Source organism: Artemia sp. Qi Xiang Cuo, chromosome 18, assembly GCF_049724085.1.
Source record: "Artemia sp. Qi Xiang Cuo chromosome 18, ASM4972408v1, whole genome shotgun sequence".
In the NCBI taxonomy this organism is placed as follows: domain Eukaryota; kingdom Metazoa; phylum Arthropoda; class Branchiopoda; order Anostraca; family Artemiidae; genus Artemia; species Artemia sp. Qi Xiang Cuo.
Window position 1 is genome coordinate 36,331,514 of NC_142811.1, and position 20,883 is coordinate 36,352,396.

At 36.3% G+C, this 20,883-nt stretch overlaps 1 protein-coding gene and 1 pseudogene across 1 annotated transcript in view; both read right to left on the reverse strand.

Annotated features, from left to right (window-relative positions):
• LOC148941454 (uncharacterized) overlaps window positions 1–20,407 on the reverse strand; it is a 157,851-nt gene extending 137,444 nt beyond the window's left edge. Inside the window, 1 exon segment of the mRNA XM_089104451.1 lies at window positions 20,332–20,407. The gene's annotated coding sequence lies outside the window, so the exon portion shown is untranslated.
• Window positions 9,396–10,232, reverse strand: LOC148941456 (uncharacterized; annotated as a pseudogene).
• Window positions 20,408–20,883: the final 476 nt, after the last annotated feature.

Here is a 20,883-nt window from a genome sequence, read left to right on the forward strand (position 1 = left end):
GACAAGTAAGAGGGAGTATTTTTTGTCGCCAATCATTCAAAACGTTTTGCGTTATGGGCCCCTATGGAACTTGGAATAAATGTACGGTGAAAATACAAGGTAAATCAAGGAACACTACGTCAACCCAGTTTATCAAAATAACATATCTCAAATGTCTCAGAAACAGCTTGGGGGCTATAGGAGGTGTTCGGGTGGTATAAGGGGACTTCCAATGGGATGCTTGTGACAAGGGTGGCCAAAACAAATGTTCGTCTCTGATGCGGCTAAAAGTCTTTGCGTTATGAATACCTGTGGGTCTTTTTTCACGGTAAAGCAGCAAGGGAAAACAAGAAATTAATGTCCAGCCAGGCTATAAAGAAAAAAGTAAATCTGTAATATCTTAGGGACGACTAGGAAGGGTAGGGAAAGGGTGCTTCAAATTTTATGTTCGTTTATTGGAGATGTGATCAGAGGGCTAAGACATTTTTATCTCTGAAATCTTGTTTTTATCTACCTGGCTTCAATTTACTAGGCATGTAGACTAAGGCATGCGGATGAAGGGGGACCCTCTTGGTCCAGCAAATGAAGACAAAAATAAGTTTTAAAAAATGGTTGCAAAAAAAAGGTCAATTCCTGATGCAAAACTATCCAAAAAAATTTCCCCAATTTACTTGAAACTAGCAGGGCATTTAGACAAAGAGACAAGAATAAAGTCAAAATAAACTGAAAAGATTTGTTAAATTGACTGGAGGTGCCTATAATAGGCCCTAAATTGTTTTGTCTCTGATCGGCTTGCAACTGGGCAAGACGAATCTAAGGCGAGAAAAGATTTTCAAAAAAATGGGTTGTATTGATTGTATCAATTCGTGACGCCACAAAGCAGGCCAAACATTGCGCTTAGAACTTTCAGGATAAGAAGACTGGACCAAAGGGACCTCAATAAGTAGAGCAAATTTAAGAAAAAAATTGGGAAAGTCATTTTTTTTTCTTTTCGTTGAAAAAAAGATTTTGAAAGAAAACACTCTTCAAGGAAAAGTAAAGAAAGGAAATAAAGTCATATAACAAGTCAAATTCAAATGACCAGAAGCTACTATGAAGTGACGTAAATGAGTTCTAAGCGACTGGAATTACTTTAATATTAATTACATAGGAAACAATTAATAGGCAAAGTAACGTAGTTTTAGCGCGTAGGCTATGTACTGAAATTTTAGAAGCAACAACATGGATATTGTTAGGGTTCATATTTTAGGGGAAATTAATAAAGCATTAGATTTTATACATGGCGCATTTTAAAATAATAGCATTGATTACATATCCCGAGATAGATAATAGAGTTGATTTTATTCATACGAAGTATTTTGAGACCATCTTTAAGGAACGTGGCATCTGTTGTTGTTGTATTTTGTGTTTTTTTTTCATAGAAATTCTTCCTGCTACATAGCCTACCCTTTTTGAAGTTTGAGGGGCTGAAAACTATAAAATTCAATCGATGGCAAAAACAAAATCAAAGTGTTACTCCCACAACCCTTTTTACTGCGATGCCGATAAGAGGTGGCTGTAACATTTCACGTTGCCCTTGTAGCATAAACCCAGTTCATTTTAGTTTCTGTTCGTTTTAGTTTTAAATTATTTGTTCATAGTACCTTCTGTTCATTTAAGTTTAACTCTCTATATTCCCATATCGTTTTAATTTTAATATGCCTCACTCCATATGCATCGTTTTAGATTTTAATATGGCTCTTAACCTTTCTCTGAAAGTCTTCTTTTTGGAAAAAAAGGTTTTTTTACTATTAAAAAAAAAGTTTTTTTTTTCATTAATATCTTCTTTCCTGACCAATGACCATTAACAAATTGCTAATTTTTACTAGAATATTACACTTCAATGAATGTTTAAATGACTTTGTACATAAATAATTGATTCCTTGCTATTTTTCATTCTATGGAATTTTTGTCCTATACTTTAATTCATCAACTTAATCATTAAGATTCCTTTTGATTGCTCTTAAAATCAAGAATCGGCCATCCCGGTGATTTTGTTTAAACTATCTTATCCTATGCTGACACAGGCACAGACCCAGTTCCACACCCCTCCCCACGTAGTCTTGTAATTGTAATATTTTTCCAGGGTTTTTTATAGTTTTACCATTCTATTTCAGTATTAATTACTGTTTTTACCAATTCCCCCCTTCCCCCAAAAATAATAATCCACCGAACGTATCTGATCCTAAGGTACGGTAGCGTGCAATCCCTTGGCATGGAAGTAGGATATTCTTCTGAGTAAGATAAAAATGGTAATTTAGCTCTGTAGTAATTACAGTAAGCCATATTCTGTGGTAATAAAGCTGTAATGAATAGTCTCTAGTTGCAACTGAGTTGCAGTTATTAGCCTAAATAATAATGGACGGTACAAAAATTGCAGATAAAACACAAATTATTTTCAAGAGGTTGTCCATTAGGACTGTTCTCTTAGTTACTGTATTTAAGCAATTCAATCGGGAATTCCGGTGGAATAAAAAAAAAAACGGTTTTCCTACTTTCACGTTCCTGCTCTTGCAACAAAATCTTTGGCCTAATAGCAATAGGTTATTCAGAATAAGGAGTTTGGTGGTTCAACCCCCCATACGAGCCAGCACGTCAATAGTGCATAAAGGTATAGGCTATGTTTTTCTTTATTGGCAGATGAGAAAAAAATGAAAAGGACGAGGCCACCATATTCGGACACTCAGTCCGTGTCCCTTAAAAGTCTCGATATTTGTGCAATTGGTGTGAAAAAGGCTACCAAAATCAGATTGATAAACAGAGGGGAGCTCTTGAGCCCGTGTCCCGGGTAATCTCAACATTTGTGCGACACTTGGAATGATTTTTTACACTCCCCATAATTCTCCAGCAACTACTGAGTTTTTCAAAGACACCCCCCCCCACCGCAAAAGATAATATAAATGTCCAATATCAGCTCCAATTATAATTGTCTATTATGAGCGTCTAGAAACAAAACAAAATTAATAGACGGACTTATTGAATAAACAAATTTAAAAATTGGGAGAGGGCTCATTCAGACGGAAATTAAAAGTTCTTTTGTCCTTTTTAAATGACCATAAAGATTGGAGGAAAACTAGCCCCCCTCCCATGCCTCTTTTTCCCCAATGACATACGAAAATTTTTTTGAGATAACCATGCTGTTTAGCATAGTTGAAAGGTCTAATATCTACACCTCTGGGGATGACATGGCCCCCAATACCCCTGGAGAAAGGGATGTAAGTTATGCAATTTACCCACTGATTGTAAATAGTATTTGTTATTGGAAAATATACAGAAATTTATCGGGGGGAGAGGGGTCCATGGGAAGAACTTTCCGTAAGCAGGAAATTTTACCTGGGGGAAATTTCCACAGAGGGTATTTCCTGGGATGATTTGAAAAATGATCCGAAATTAAGTAAAGAAATACAAGTATTTTTACAAGGAAGTAAGGAGCAACATCATAACTTAAAACAAACAAAATCATTCTGTATATGAGAGGGGTTGTCGCTCCTCTGAACTTTGCTTTTTACGCTAATGTTTGGCCTTTTTTTTCCATTACCTTAAGAACGTCTGCTGAAACACAAGGCTCACTGAATTGAAATAAGAAGTCTTTTAAAGCATAAAAACTTCAGCGTAACGAGCAAGGGGAAGAGAAGGGAGCAGCCCCCCTCATACACGAAATAATTTCTGTTCGTTTAAGTTTTAATATTGCTCCTTACTTTCATTCGAAAAAACTTTTTTTTTTATTTCATTTTAAATTTAAAGCGATCAAACTTCAGTCTGTACATAACATCAAATCTAAAATGAGAAGAAACATGATTTAGATTGCTGGGGTAAAATGAACATGAAGAGTTGCAGTAGCCTTTCGAGAGGCTAACAAAAGCATCGAGAGAGCAAAATTTGATTTTGCCAAGCAAGACTTTTCTGTACATTGTTGTCCGCTTGGCTCAGGGGGGGGGGGGCAATGTCCCATTTGATGTCAGCATAAAATACTTTACTTTTTAAAATTAAAGAATATTTAAAAGTTTTAGAATATTTTGTTGGCTTGAAACTTACATCTGAAAATCCTTGGGCAAAGGAACTCCAATGTATGAAAAAAAAAACTGTATCGCCTGAAAATAGGACATGGAGAAGGGCCATTTTTTTCCTGGACAGCTCAAAACAGGGCTAAAAATAGGTCATTTATTTATCAGCTTGAGAAATATTCGGAAGTCCTTGGACCAAGAAAACCATAATACATAATTAAAAATTATAAAACAAAAATTGGCTCCTCCAGACGTATAGGTTCAAAAAACTTGTTTTTCCAAAACGTTTGAAACTTATATCTGTGATTTGCTGGGCCAAGAGAACCCTAAAACACAAAAATAGGGTTAATTTCACAAACCCCTACAAAAGGAGCCCGTATATGGGGCAAAACACATTATTTGGCTTAAAACCTATATCTATAGTTCCTTGGATCCCTAAAGCAAAAAAAAAAAAATAATGAAATGGAAAAAAATACCGGCTCGCCTGATGATGGGATCACTTTCTTAAAGGTTTGAAACTTACAACCGTGATTCACAGAGCAAAAGCGACCCTAATGCGACGCAGGTCCCCAAAATTGATCTCGAAAAAGGGCCAAAACTTTTTCAGTTCGGCTTGAAACATATCCATCATTCGTTGGGCCAAGGGGACCCAGTGAACAAGAATAAAAAAATGAAAAACTGTGGTTCCCCTGATAATAGGGTCGAAAAAAGGATCAAAAACTCTTTTTTCGGAGGAGTTTGAATCTTTTTTTATAATTGACCTACACATGCAGTTATTCCCACCCACTAACAGTCACAACAAAACTGAGCATGAAAATTTCTTTTGATAATATGGTGGATTAAGATACGTGTTTTTCAAGATTTTTATAGCATGGGGGTCAGGATGGCTGCAATCCAATAGAAAACCAAAAAGAATGCAGATTTTTAATGCGTATAATTGAAAATCTCCCTCCCATCCACCTCCAGTTTCAAAGTAACAAAATACAGTATGAAACTACGACTTTGTATTGGCATTCACAAAACGAACAAAAATTAAATTAGACATTAGGTCAAACTTAAGAGGTACACAAAAATTAAAACAGATAAATTTGGGACTACCGCCCACATGGGCCCTCTGAAGGCTAGAATGTCATTTGCGCTTTACTGAAAACATAATTTAAATAGTTCTTCTAGGATTAAAGAATCAAAAATTGCACAAATTCAGGAGCTCTTTCTTGTACATATTATTGTATTTTAAATAGTCAATCTAGCTTCATTAGTCTCGATATGCTGCATTTCATCAATATTTTCTTCGTTTTAAATACACAGAAAACAATTGGTGAATCATTTATGTATTAGTCAGAGCTTCAAAAAACTAAAAAGGGTTGCTTTAAAATACTAAGACAATTACCAATGTTCATTTCAGAAGGTTTATTTAGGCATCAATTATATATACTTTCAAATTAAATAGAATCAAATAGAAAAGTTTCTGCCATGAATGTCGTTATTTTGAGAACATTTTTATCTTTTCCTATAATCTCTATTAGTGTTGCGATTTTCTTCTTTTTATTGTTAATGTTTTGACAAATAAAAAACGCATTGTTCAAAATACATTCCGTTTTCAGTAAAGCACAAACGACTGCCCTTTTAGAGGGTTCCAGGGGTCCGGCAGAACCACTCTTATTTATGTTAGCACTTGTACTTTAATAGTATTGTGATATCTTCTTTCATATGTTGTTGAAAAATATAGTATTAGAAATACATATAAATTTCAGTAACACAAATGATACTCTAGCCATTAGAGGGGTGGTAGCCCCACTTTTATGTGTTGTAATTTCTCTTAATTTTACGGTTCACTCATTCATTTACAGTCATTTTTGTTCATTCTATGTTTGACCTATTATACGATGTAAATGAGAATCAACTCTGTAAAATGAATGTTTACCTTTTAGAATCCGTTTTGTAAAATGTTAAGCTAAAAACTGGGCCTCGAACGATCCTTTTCTATATTCTTATTTCTAGGTAAATGTAAACATTCAAACATGTCTAAAAGAAGATGCGAAAAACGTGTTTTTGTTTATTGACACTTTCGTTTGGGTAAATACTTTGTATTCAGTAAAGTTCCATTACAACAAAAAGTTAAAAATTAAAATAACAAAATGTCTTTTGTCTTTTTAAGCATGACGCAGGTTTCTCTTGGCAGAATCTTTACCTTTAATGCGTTCTATTTAGTACTTAAAAAATAGGTATTTTTGTGGATTTGAAACTGCTGCCAAAACTAGTATGCGTCACCAAAATCAGCAGTGTCACTAGAGGTCCATTCCCAATGAGATTTTACTAACACCGAGATATAGCTAGCACTAACTTGAGCGAATCGAGTTTTTCATAGAATTGTCTGATTGGCTGAAAAATTCGGATTGGCTCAAATCAGCGCTAGCCAAATTTTGATATTAGTAGAACTCATTGTGAATTGGCCTTAACAGTATCTTTTTATGGATCTCATTAAATTTGATTGTTTTGGAGGTAACATTGTTAGTTATATTTATGATGGAACCTGAAGCCAATTTTAGCTTTATTATATTATATGTGAAACTCATATGTCAAAGGTTTCAAGGGTGTTTGCTTTATTCATGAATGTCTGAAAGTTCAGTGATTTGTGTCTTGCGTTTCCTCTAGTATAATCTGCTACCTTTAATCAGGGTTGCCAACTGCACACATTTTCTGTCAAAAGGACACATTCCCATGTGCCAGGACACAATGACATAAAAGGACAAAAAAGTGACATATTTCAGAAAGTTGGGACATAAAAGGGTACATTATGTAGATTTATGACATCAAGGACGCCCACAAAAAAATTTCCTGGGGGGAGCAGGCACAGGAATAGTAGTAGTAGGTGGAGCGGCACCGGTGTATATTTTGGGATACATTTTCTTAGGAATAAGACTATTTCTAAATGCACTTAGAAAAAAATTCTCAAATAAAAAAAGTAACTAACTTTGCATGCAAAATGAAACGAAACTCATTAAATTTAAACGGCAATGATTCCTGGCAAAAAGATCAATCCATTTAATTACCTTAAATCGCATCTTCTAGCGACTAAGGTTGAAAAACCTGTAGATGTCACCAGGTAACGTTGAGTCGATATTCATGTCATAGTTCATGAGCGGATCATCAATATTTATATATATACAGGACAGTTTGGTTTCATCGCTGGGTATCACTAGATGTATAGCCGGCCGGGCGTATTTGGGGCTAAAAGGGGCGGGTAGCACCTAATAGACCCTGCTGGATGATACTGGTTCGTCCCACTGCGTCTCCCATGACTTTCCACACCAATCACGGTCAACACCAATCTTGAAGCTGTCAACTGATCTGGCCGACACGGTAGATTCGCTGAGTGAATACCACAGTGGAACAATGCGAATGGTGAAGTAGTTGAACTTCTCACGCTTTCTGCTAAATTTTTGACGCAGTTTTATGGGGTTTCCTCGTGTTCTGATGTATTCATTGCGATCGAAAACGGGCTTAATGGTGTCACTGGTCCTCATCTTAAATGCGTCATCTTCCTTGATACTCTGAATGGGCATATTGGCACCTGCAGAGTCAACCATGTGATAACTATGGCAGGTAACTAGGTGTGATAACTTTGCATCTGCATGGGTTGAACTCGAGCGTCCAGGTTGTTGCCCACAGAGAGGTTGTTGAGATCTTCTTGCAGAGAAGAACAATTTTCTGTTGATGCCGCTGGACCAAAGAGTTTGGAATCGTCTGCCTATAGTTCCAAACCATTCTTGACCACCTCAGGAGCGTCATTTTTGTAGCGGTTAATCATTGTTGGGTCTAGTTTGGTCCCTTGGGGGACACCACTTTTAAAGTGAACTGGTGTGGAGTAGGTGAGGTCACCTCTTTCATCATATACAGCGACAATCTGGATTCTATCAGATAAGAAGCTGTGAATCCACTGGGCAACATCATTCTCTATCTGATATACTGACAGCTTGATCATCAGGTAGCAGTGAGACATTTTATCAAAGGCCTTAGCTTGATCCAGTAGGAACACATCAACAGGAAAACCCTGGTCAAGCAGATCAGTTATAGATTTATAAGCTAGTATTAGATTTGTTTTGATAGACATGCTTTTTCTGAAGCCATGCGGACCACCAAAAAGAAGCTAATTCTTGGTCATATGCACTATGATTATATCATTTACTGTCCCTTCAATAAGTTTGGCCACAACCAAGGTCAGGCTAATGGGTTATTAGCCTAGTTCTCAGGCTCGGTTCTAGATCCTTTCCTTAATATTGGAGTAATTATGATTGTCCGCCAATCTGCATGTAGGCAACTAGTCTGAAGGGACAGCTTGACTAGTAAATAGAGTTGCTTGGCTACTATATCTGCAAGTTCTTTAAGGAGCCTGGGATTATACCATTTGGGCCTTTAGCTTTGTTGGGGTCCAGTTTACTCAGTCTTTTCTTAGTCTTGTCCATTGTGACAAAAAATATTTAGCATTGGGTGCTTGACAACCCTGGGGGCAGGGCATGGTGGCTTGTCAGGGGGGTCCACTGAGAAGTTGGATGCAAATGTGTTGTTCAGCAAATTTACAATGTCCTCCAGATCTTCCAGCTTTTTTCCTTCAGGGTTGAGCAGGAATAGAACAGTTTGTCTACTCTTATCTCTAGCAGATACATATCTCCAGAACCTCTTTGGGTTGTCTTTGATGTTCCATGCCAAGTTATCTTCATAGTCAGCTATGAAGTGCCTAGTCAGTTGCCTCAGTTTATTCCTTTCTCTTGCAAAATGATCCCAGTGGTGTGTGCATTTGGATTTCCTATATTTTGGGAAAGCCTTCTTCTTAAGGTTCATAGCCCTTTTTAATAGGCTGGTTTGGTTGTGGCAGTGTTTATGGTGCCTTCACAAATGAACTTGAAGTGTGTATCCTCTCAGCTTGGAGCAGAGTGTTCTTAAAATTTTGCCAGGCTAGCTCAATGTCTCCCTTGACTATCACTTGGTCCCATTTTACTGCCCATATTATGTCCCTGATTTTGCTGTAGTTGGTGTACGTTTGTTTAGTATAATTGTTTGTTTGTTGACTAAGCAGCAAATCATGGCAGATTCAGATGTGGTTGCTGGCACCAGCGGGAGGAAGGTACTCAGTGTTCACTAGCAACCCTGGGTTGTTAGTGATTTTCAAATCTAGTAGGGATGGGATCTGCTTATTCTTATACCACGTTGGTTGGCCTATTACCTGATGTAGACTATTGCTACCCAAATATTCAATAAATGGGTTACTGACAATAGAGCTTTGTTGATAACCCAAGCTCTCAACCCATTTGACATCCAGTAGATTTACGTCTCCAAGAAGAATTGTCCTGAATATCATGATTGGATGTTTGTTCAGCCAACTGAATTAGAGCTTGGTAAGACATAAGGGCATCTGGGGATTCTATATATGCAACCTATCAGTAATGGTTTTCCCTCATTAATAATACTGACAAAAATACTCTCAACCCATGGGGAATAATCATGATTGAAAGATAAATCTCTAACCTGTGTTCCATAATTTATGTAGATGGTGATGCCTCTCCTGGGGTTAATAGACAGATTTGAGAACAGGTGATATTCAGGTATCCTGACATGGTTCTCTGCCAGTGGATTGCTGGAGTTCTTAGGGGTCAATTCAAAAATACACAATATATCATAATATTCAGTGGTGGCTGCCAGTTTCAATTCCAGAAGCTTGTTTGTCACTGTATTAATGTTTGGGTAAACCAGATTCAACATTTTCTTTGTACTGACTGGGTTGTTATTATGTATCACTTTCGGTAAATTTTTGTAACTAATATTTGTTGAGCTAGAGTTCCAGCACAATTGGAAAGCATCACTATTATCATCATCAACACTAACACTACTAGAAAACAAACTATTTACAGTTGGGCTTGTTTCAGTGGGCAATGGAGTCAATGTTCCATTACTGCCCTGTTTTTTGACATCTGATTCTTTTTTTTGCTTTTCTCTTTCTGCCATTGTGTGATCAAAGTGAAACTGCACATCCCCCTTCAGCTCTCTTGATTTAATCACAATCTCCTTTTTAATCTTGCAACTATCTGTGAGGAAAATAACAGGCCTAGGGTGGTCACCTGGTTATGAAGAACTGTTTTCAAGTTGATGTGGCTTCAGAATATTGACAGATGACAAGTTGTACAATTGGGCAAGATGGTCCTGAACAAACATTTGAATGTCAGCAGCCTCTTCACACAATTCTGGTATTCCATATATCACAATGTTAACCTAACATTTTGTCTTTCTCTGTCCTCACAAAACGAAATACATAATTATTCTGCATTATTATGCACTCAATCTTAATCCATTATGTCCAAAACCTAGAGTAAAAGAAAATTAGACCCAAACTGAACAATGTTGACTTCTGGAGACCTGCAGTTCCAGGCTGTGTCCCTGGGGGCACTGGGAGGGGTGGAGAGAAGACTGAACTTAGACTTGCATGTCCAAGCATCCTGCAAGTCATGATGACACCTCCCCTTTTTCTTCTGTATATCACTGTTGCAGTTTTTAGTGATCTAAGACACTCTTCATGAGGTTTTTCCTGTATGTGTGGTACAAGCTTACAGAATTTTGCATTCAGGTGCATTTAACTGCAGGCTGCAGTCTTCAGACCATTTTGAAAGCCTGTTGAGGTCTTTCTGAACAGTTGGGGGTTACACCTGGCCTGTCCTAGTAGCTTACAGTTGTCAACATATAACACCAGAGGATTCTTCAGGTTTATTGAGCAGGGATGTACCTACCAAAGAGTATAGACCCCAAGATGGTTCTCTGCAGGACACTACTGAAAACTATGGCTGGCTCAGAGAAGATGGCACCATTTTTGGTATTTTTGATAACCTTTGGTGTTCTGTTTGACAAGAAAGCCTGAATCCAGCCTATAGCCTCAACATGGACTTCATAAGTATTTAGTTTCAGAAATGGAAGGTCAAGTTGCACCTTTCCAAACATTTTTGCTTGATCTTTCAGAATGATGTCTACTGAAAGGTCTCTGTTAAGGAGTGTTGTGCCAATATCATATTTAATGAGGTTAGTTTCAACTGAATGACCTTTGCATCCCATGCTGACTTTTGCTGAGTAACTGGTTGCTATCTAGAGGATTGACTAACTCATCATTTATTATAATATTATTGCATTATTGGGAAAGCAAATCATGTTGCAGAAATTTCAAGGTGCAACTTCACTTTTGGAAATTATAAGACCCTTTGCCTTCTCTACAAAGCTCTAGTACGACCGATCCTTGAATACGGACATTGCACTACATGTTCCTTTTACAACAAAGACATTAAAGCTCTTGAAAAAGTTCAAAGACAAATAACAAAGTTCTGTCGAACTCTGAGAAACTTTCCTTACAAAAATAGGCTTTGCAAGCTCAAGCTTCCTTCACTAGCTTATCAACTGCACTGAGGAGACCTCATTGAGGTATACAAGCTTTGCTATGATGCCTACGAAAACATACAGGCTATCAATGTTCTCAACTTCAGCCACACAAATCTTTGTGGTCACCACCTCAAGCTTCAAGAGGAAAGGTTCCAAAAGGATAATGGCTGATATATTGTTCAAGAACTGAGTAACACAACACTGGAACAAGCTCCCTTTGGAGTCATCAATGCCAACTCATTAAATTTGTTCAAGCAGGAACTGGACAAATACTATAGTAAAAGTGCCTATAACTTTTGTCAATTTAAAAGATTTTTATAGAAGCCCTGTGGCCTATTTGTTTTGCATGATATTATTTTATTATTATTATTGTACTTTCCAGAACCTTGTAAAGTACAAAAGTAAGGCTGATGGGGTGGTAGTTCCTAGCTAGGTCTTTGTGTTCCTTCTTAAAAATGGGCTGGATATGGGCAAGTTTCTACTCACCAGGAAGGACTTTTGAAATTAACATCATCTGGAATAGCTTAAGAATAGGTTCTGCAAAAAGTTGGGCTGTTTCTTTGAGTAATCATGGAAAAATATTATCTGGCCTGGCAGCCTTGTTCTCATCAAGCTTCCTGATCCTTTTAAGAATGTTTTCAGTGGTTATAACTGGGAGAGACACAGATATAAGAATCAGAGGTGACAGCATTGTAGGTGGTGGATTGGGCAATGACTTAGTAGAGAAATTTGTACTGAAGCTATCATTCAGCATATCAGAAATGTCTTTAGGATTAGTTACCTTAGTAGTTTGTCTTTGTTGAAAAGAGGGATGCACCACCTTGAAGGATTTGCAGAGGATATTTAATACCAAACTTTTTTTTGGATTTGTTTTTGATTCAACAGTGATCAAGTCTTCATGTTTTTCACTAGGCTACCTTTCTGGTAAGCTTTCTCAACTTTTTTGGTATTTTTTGCAATTTTACAATGACTATTGATTTTATGAAGAGCTTTAGTGAAGGTCTTATCCTTATTTAGTATACCAGACAAATAAATTAAAGTGATTAGTGCTATGTACAAGAATAACACTCCTGCAGTTAAGGTGGGAAATGAGGTCAATAGCTGGTTTTGTATTAAATCAGGAGTTAAGCAGGGTTACATTCTATGACTATTTACATGGATTATTTTGATGAACTCTGTCTTGGAGCACAGGAAAGGCAATAGGAGAACATAGAACCAAATGGGAAGTAAAACCTTCCTGGACTTGGATTATGTTGATGATTTAAGCAGCCTAGATGAAAGTGAGAGCAAAATTAATGACTTTTAGAGATTTTGTAAGTACATGATACTAGAATAGGTTTGAAAATTAAACGTTAAGGAGACTTCTAGCCTTTTAGAAGACTAGAAGGCTAGGAATAACTGAAGATGAACAGCACATGTGCCAATGCCTTGGAACTTTGCATGTCTTCATTTAGCTAACAAGTCTGCATTTGTTTGCACACTGGATGATTTTTTTGCAAATTCTTTAGACCCCCCCCCCCCCAACAAACTCAAAACCCTAGCTTCACCCCTATGTGTAACTATAAAATACAGAACTTTTCTTAGGGCTATAAATGGAATTTATGAAGATACCAATTAGTATATTTTGAGAAGAATGTTAAAAAGCATGTTGGGTGATATATTTGTCTTTCAGCTAGCAAACCAGGTTAGACTAATTGAGAAATTAAAAACTTACAATCCTTCTAGCCTAATAAAAATATAGACTATTGCTTCAAAATTTATAGATCAAAGTAAGCTAATTTGGACTAGAGGCAAAGAGTCTCAAGACCAGGAACTTTTGATCTAAAAGAAAGAGGCTTCCTTGAGAATCCTATGAGGACTGCCTCAAGCAACTCAAGCTACCTACACTCATCTACTCGATACATGCATAGTCATCTACTCAATACATGCACACTCATCTACTCAATACATGCATAGATATGATGCTGACATTCAAAATGCAAAAGGAAAACTATACCATATTAATTGGCAGATGTAGCACCAGCCATCATCTCACAAGAGGACACTTAAAGAAGCTACCAAAATTAAGCTCCAGATTGAGAATTACAGGTTGAGAAGAGCTTAAGGCTCTCCAATGGATTAAGGCTAAGGTATGGTAAAATTCTAGAAAAGCACTGTTTGCTATCTTGGAGAGTGGTCGCAAAATAAATTCTTCCAATTCAGCAACCTTATAAGAAAATCGAAATATATTTTCTTGTGATTATTATCTCTTCTAATCAGCAGTTGTACTAAACCAATTCTGCTCAAGTCATCCTCAGGGCTATACTGTGGTGTTTATCCTCCCCATAGTATAGTGCAGATGGTTTGATATCATCTATTTTCCCTTCTTGTTTTGTTTTATTTTTGTGTTTAAAGCTTTTTCCAATAGGCAATGATTAGAAGTCCTCCAAAAAAAAAAGTCCCCCCAGATCCCAAATCAAATTCCAGTGAAAGTGTCATAGTGAGAGATACCCATCCTGGCTAGTCAAGCACCCTATCTCAAAGTTCTAATGATAGCTCCAATTCGGAGAATAGGACAATGATAAGTGTAGGGGCTAATGTAACCATAAATGATGATAATGGGTTTCAAGAGGTCCTCTCTAGAAGTTCTAAAAAAAGGAAAAAAATCGCCCCAATTAAAAGCATTTCCCCTCTCCCTGCCCAAGATCCTCCCTCCAAAAATTTAGGAATTTACCTTAAAATTACTCCCAATACCCCCTTTGAAATAAAAATGATCACTGCAATAAGAGTTGCAATTTTTAAATTGCTAAAATCAATGTTCTCTCTTAACATTAACCGTGACGGATCTCTGCTAATAGCTGTAGAAGATCAGAAATCAGCAGATACAATAATTAACCTTAAATCCCTTCTGAATAACCCAATTATTGCATCTAATTGGAACCCTAAACAATCACCAACAAAAATAGTAATTTATAATGTTCCCCCAGAGATATCTACTCAGGAGTTAAAAGAAGGCCTTTCAGATAGGGCTGGAAACACAATCCCAGTTGAGGATGTTACCCAACTTGGAAAACCCAACTCTAATGGCCTAAAAACTAGTAGATCCTTCTTATTCACACTGAAGGATAAAATTGATATCCCAGAAAAATTATTCCTATTTGGGCAAATCAAACCACACAAGGAATACAAACCTAAGCCTATTCAGTGTCAGAAGTGTTTCAAACTGGGACACACAACAAACAAATGCAATGAAATTCTCCGAGAGTGTAGTAATTGTAAATCTTTCCATCCTAAAGAGTTGACAACTTGCAACAACACTCAGCCTACATGCATCAATTGCAAAGGCCTACATGAATCTACAAATAAATCATTATGCCCTGCATACAAGAAAAGTTCTCTAACACTCCAAATATCAACAGAGAAGGCCATCCCATACCCCTTTGCAGCAATGGAAGCAAATGCTGTCCAACAATACCAAATAAAGCCTGTAATGAAACCAACCAAAACCCCCAAGTCAAATGCCCCCAATGCATCAATCACCCCATATAAAACACCATCTTCAAAGCCCCCTAGCTCAAATCCCTATCAGAAGGAATCACCAAGCCAACAAGCCTCCTTTTCCAGTGAGATGAGGCCAGCCTGGCCCTCCCTCCCAAGAAGAAACAAACCAGAAACACTACCAGGAATCAATCCCTTAATCAACAAACAGGATGCACTACCAAAAATGCAATCCCCAAATATATGCTTATTCATTCTAAACTGTAATGCAGTTCAGGCCATGAACATACATCAACTACAGAAAACAAAAATTATTGCAGAATTGGCAAAAATCTACATCCCAGATGATATGCTCATTCAAGCAAAAAAAGATCTTGCTTTACTCTTAACAAAGCTGAACATTGATACACAGTCACATGAAGAATAATTCAACAACACAACATTTATCAATACTCCAATGGAATGTAAGATCACTCACAGAAAATAAGCTAAATGAACTAATATCATTTATGAATAATAATTCAATTAATATTGCTTGCCTCCAGGAAACTCATTTAACCCAAAATCAACAAATTAAGTCCCTGGGATATACTATCCTGAGAAAGGATAGATCTTCAGAGAGAAAAGGAGGTGGTGTAGCTTTATTAGTTAATAATAATATAAAATTTTGTGGCATCAATTTTCCAGATTTTGAAAATGATGTTGATGTAATTGGTATAAGTGTTTGGCTGAATAATTTAAAAACCTACATAATAAGCTTTTATAACCCTAATGGCCAAACTACAGATGCCAAGGATTTCTTTAATTATATAAATAATTCTAATATGTTAAAAAATATCATTATTTGTGGTGATTTCAATGCCCACAGCCTTTTGTGGGGGAATAAACCAGCAAACAAAGCTGGTAAATTTATTGAGCATATGACTTCAAATAATAATGAATTAGTTGTTGCTACCCCTCCAAACCTGAATACTTATTTCAACCCCAAAAGTGGCAATTTCTCCACAATTGACCTACAAATTGTGTCTTTAAATTTTTTGAACAAAATTTACATAAATAAAATTGATAGTCTATGTACAGACCACTTTGCTATAGTTTGCTCCCTAAATGAACCTGCTGAAACTTTATGTCATACATCCAAATATATCAACACTAAAGCAAATTGGTCTATTTTCCAAAATAAGCTAAATGATGAAATTACAAGTTTCACCCAAAGTTCCTGCATTTCTAACACAACAGTTGACACACATGCTGAAGCGTTGACATCTTTACTAATAAATACAGCTAATCATGCTATCCCCAGGACAACACCTAAGAAAACATTCCCTAAACAAATTCCTAAAACATGGTGGACAAATGAGTGCCTAAATAAATGGAGGATAAAAAAGGCAGCTAGGACAGAATTCATAAAAAAACCAACACCTACTACATATTTAAAAAAATTACAAGCAGAATCTAATCTAAAAAGGACTATAATAGATGCTAAATATAAATACTGGAATAATTTTGCAAATAATCTCTCCAGAGAAACAAATGAGCCAATTATACATAAAGTCATAAGCCACATATGTGGAAAAAAGACTTCTCCCAACCCACTCCTGTATGAGCTTATACATAATAATACCCATTATGACAATGATAATGAAAAGGCTAACCTATTTGCAACTCTTTTTGTTAATAAGCTAACATCAAATAATCAACGCAAACTGTCCACAATTCCTATGAACCCTAGTTGCCAACCACGCCCAGGATCCGAGTACATAACTAATCCATTTTCAATCAAGGAATTTAATAATGCAATACATCATATTAGGTCCAAAACTAGCAGTAGCTATGACAATATACACCCTACATTGATAAAGAATCTCACACCTTCATACAAAGAAGAACTTCTGAATTGTTATAATCACGCCTGGATATCTTCTATGGTCCCCAATATATGGAAATGTTCGTCGCTCCGACCAATCCTAAATAAAAATAAACCAAAAGATAACACTAAGTCTTATAGGTCCATAATGATTACACCTGTGATTGGGAAAATAATGGAGAAAATGATTCATCACAGACTCCTCTGGTTTGTTGAGAAAAATAATATGATCCCACACACTCAAACTGGATTCAGGAAATACCACTCCTCAACAGATGCTTTCATTTTGCTAACAAATGCAATAAATGAATCTTTCTCAAAAAATAATATCCTAGTGGCAGCTTTCCTAGATTTTGAAGGAGCTTATGACAATGTGAACCACCAAATCCTTTTAAATAAACCTGTAAACCTTGGAATACCTCCTAAGCTAGTGTCCTTTATTAAATCCTTCATAGAAGTGCAAAGTTTCATTGTTTGTGTTGGTTCAGCCTCTTCACCCCAAAAGACAATATCCAAAGGCCTACCTCAGGGAGCAGTCCTCAGTTGCCTCCTTTTTGCCCTATATCTCTGGGACATGAACCTACCCCACACGAATCTACAATGTGCTGATGATCTGGTGCTATGGTCATCTGGTAACACCTTTCAGATAGCACAGTCAAATCTGCAAAAGTCACTTTTCCAGTTTGAAAAATTCTCTCAACATTCAGATTTACCCATTGCACCCACCAAGTCAAAAATAATCCAATTTCACCAGAAGCGAAACCATGTTAATGCACAACTAACTCTAAATAAAACAACTACCGTATTCCAGAAGATAATAATATTAATTACTTAGATCTCATGCTTGACCAAAAACATAATTTCCACCTCCACATTTCAAACACAATAAAAAAATGTTATAGAAAAGCAAATATACTAAAAAGACTTCTTTCCTCACCCTGGGGTTGTAAGGAGAAAACCTTACTCCAGTTTTATAAATCACAGATAAGACCCCATATTGACTATGGGCTCATTGTCTATGGTGCATGTGCAAAGACCCAGATGCAAAAAATTGAAACAACACAAAATGATATAATACGTCTCATATTTGGTCTTAGGAAACCCACAAGCACCAAGTTTCTGCTTATGGAGAGTGGATTAACAACAATAAGGGAGAGACGTAGCTTTCTCTTGATAAAACATCTTACAAAAATTGAATCAAATAGCTCACACACATTACATAATTGGTTAAGAAATCCAGCCATGTATAGAGGTATTGCAGATGAGTATGCCAATATTCAAAAGAAGTTCCCTGTACCAGCAAAGTCTATTGCACCTACTTTCCCCCAATCCCCTCCATGGAATTGGTCATCTCCCATAATAAATACTGAATTTTCAAATTGGAATAAAGATTTAACCCCCATTGCTTTTGTCCAGAAAAAATTTGCAGAACTTAATTCAATTACCTATAAAAATCACTTCCAAATATTTGTTGATGGGTCAAAAATGGATGAGAAGGTTGTAAGTGGTGTTTTCCTTCCTCACCTGAAAATTGCAATGGGAGAGAGATTATTTAATAATTTATCTATAATGTCTGCTGAGTAAATGCCATAATCATGGCATTAGAACACCTTAAGCAAAACCAACCTTTGATTGAAAATTCGAATAATATTATCATCTATTCTGACTCTTTATCAAGCCTTGAGTTGCTGGCCTCAGCTCCTCAATATAAGTTGGACATTGACACTAATCATTGTCTCAGTATTATTGATAATCTTGCTTCAAGTGGCATAAAAACTTACTTTCAGTACATTCTTATCCACTCTGGCATAAGTGATAATCATCGGGTTGATGAAATAGCAAAAAATGCTATAAATATTGACCAGCCAAGTGGGAGACCAATCCTGATTAGAGATATTTACCGATTGAGGCTATCAGATATTAATTTTGATAAGATCAATGCTATCCTCTCCCCTTTCCCCAATAAGTATCTTTCTAAAATTTATCATAGAATTTGTTCAGGAAAAAATGGACTAAATTTCCTCGCATTCTCATTTAAGCTTTTTAATTCAAGTGGTTCAATTCCCCTGTCCCCTCTTTGCAGACTTTGTAATATGAATAATGAAACAATTGACCATTGCCTATTTGAATGTAATATGCTGACGTCTGCACAACATACCTTGCTTTGTAAACTGTTAAAATACTTCAAACACCACAAAATCCCACTATCAGACAAGAGCCTAGCCAAATATACATGCACACAGAGCATAGAAATCGACATCTATCATCTTATATTTGAACTCCTAGAGTCGAAAGATCTGCTGAAAGATATCTGAATATATCTAATAAATATGAGGCAATCAAGCCAGTAGCTCTGTAGCCCACAGAGTGAAGCAAAAGGAAAAGCGCTAAATAGTTTTACTGAAAAGCCCGCCTGCTCTTAAATAGAAGAAGAAGAAGGTTAGGTTAGGAAAATAAACTTTCAATAATGAATCTAGGGCCAAAAAAAAAACTCTAGTAAGGTATTGCCAAGCTACTATATTAACCCTCTTCTGATTTCTAAGTCTTAGAAATTTGGGAACCTATTGGAATTTTTACAAAACAGTACTATGCCTTAATTTTCAATTGCCTTTTCTCTAGTTTTAGTTTTGAAAATGCATTTCCTGTTTTTGAGTATAATTTTAAACTATCAATGAGTTTTTTTTTATATAGATTTAGGACCAGACCCCATCATGAGGAGACATGTTAAGAAAACAATTTTTATTTCTTAATATGCAAAATAATCCTAGTTAACATATTTTCCTGGTGGTGCACCTTTATCTTCACTATTTTCACTGTTGTACATTTTTTTCCTTAACAAAATTGTGAAAAATAAACATAATTGACTCTATTTAGCATTTCTATTTTAAGCATTTCTGTTGGAAATGAGTTTCAGCCCCCCCCCTATATAGGCCAATTCAGGGTTAGGTATAGGCTAGCCGATATAGTGGGGAGGGGGGCTGAAATTCATTTCTGATAGAAATGCTTATTATATTTATAATCAGCATAAAAAAAGGCATCAAATGGTGTATTCACTTTATACCTAACTCAATAATATGATTTCGTATATATTGACCACATGTTTTCCTGTGGAAGCACCTTTATCCTCACTATTTTCCCTGCAATTCTGACTAAGAGTTTATTTCTTAGGTACCTGAATAAGATATTAATATAAACATTATCCATTCAAAATGTATTCATATTAGAACCCTACCTCAAATCCTGGGAGGAGAAATTTCAGGACAAAAAAATAAGCCCAAGTATAACAGACTACCCTGGTCTAGCCAGTTTAAGTCTAGGGCCTACCCCACTTTAATATTTTGTATGATTTGCAATACTTACAGAGAAAATATGATTAAAAAGTCCACAATAATTCTTAGTAGCCAAATGGGTGTCCTCGTCATCACTGTGCAACCTAGGCTAAGGTCTGTAGTTGCTGAAATTCAACATAAGGGTAGTATGAGAAAGAAAGGTATACCCGTTGACTACTACTTTAGCTTTTATTAGGTTTGATGTGTTTATTATACTTACAAAGTTAATTTAATTATCTTATATCCATAGGCATCTTTGATTCAGAGAATTTACAGACATCAAACTGATATCATCCATATTTTATACATTTAAATATTTGCATAGAAGTTTGCTTTAGACTGGGTCATCACAGTTAAATTTTCAGGCACAAACAAACATTTCGTTTTTGCCTTATACTTGGTTCACACTAATGTAATTTTCTTATGGAAAACGGCTCACGGGTATAGGTTGCAGGAAAATGACAACAATATAAATGTCTCAGTCAAGGCGACCTTCCACGGGGCACAACAGTTCGTGTTAACGAACTGTAAGTACGGAGCGTTGCAGCACAATAGAAACCGTAATCCGTAACCTACTATTCAGGCAGACAGGTGCGTTACGGGAAACGCAATGCGGTGCGTTTTCTGCACTACATTGCTGAAGCTGTGAAACCGCACGACTCTGTTCACGTCAAAAGTTGTATTTCTTAGCTATCTCATTATGGTTCTATATTCCAAGTTTACCAGGATCTTTGCAGTTGGTAACTTTGTCTGCATCTGAATGAGTAAATTC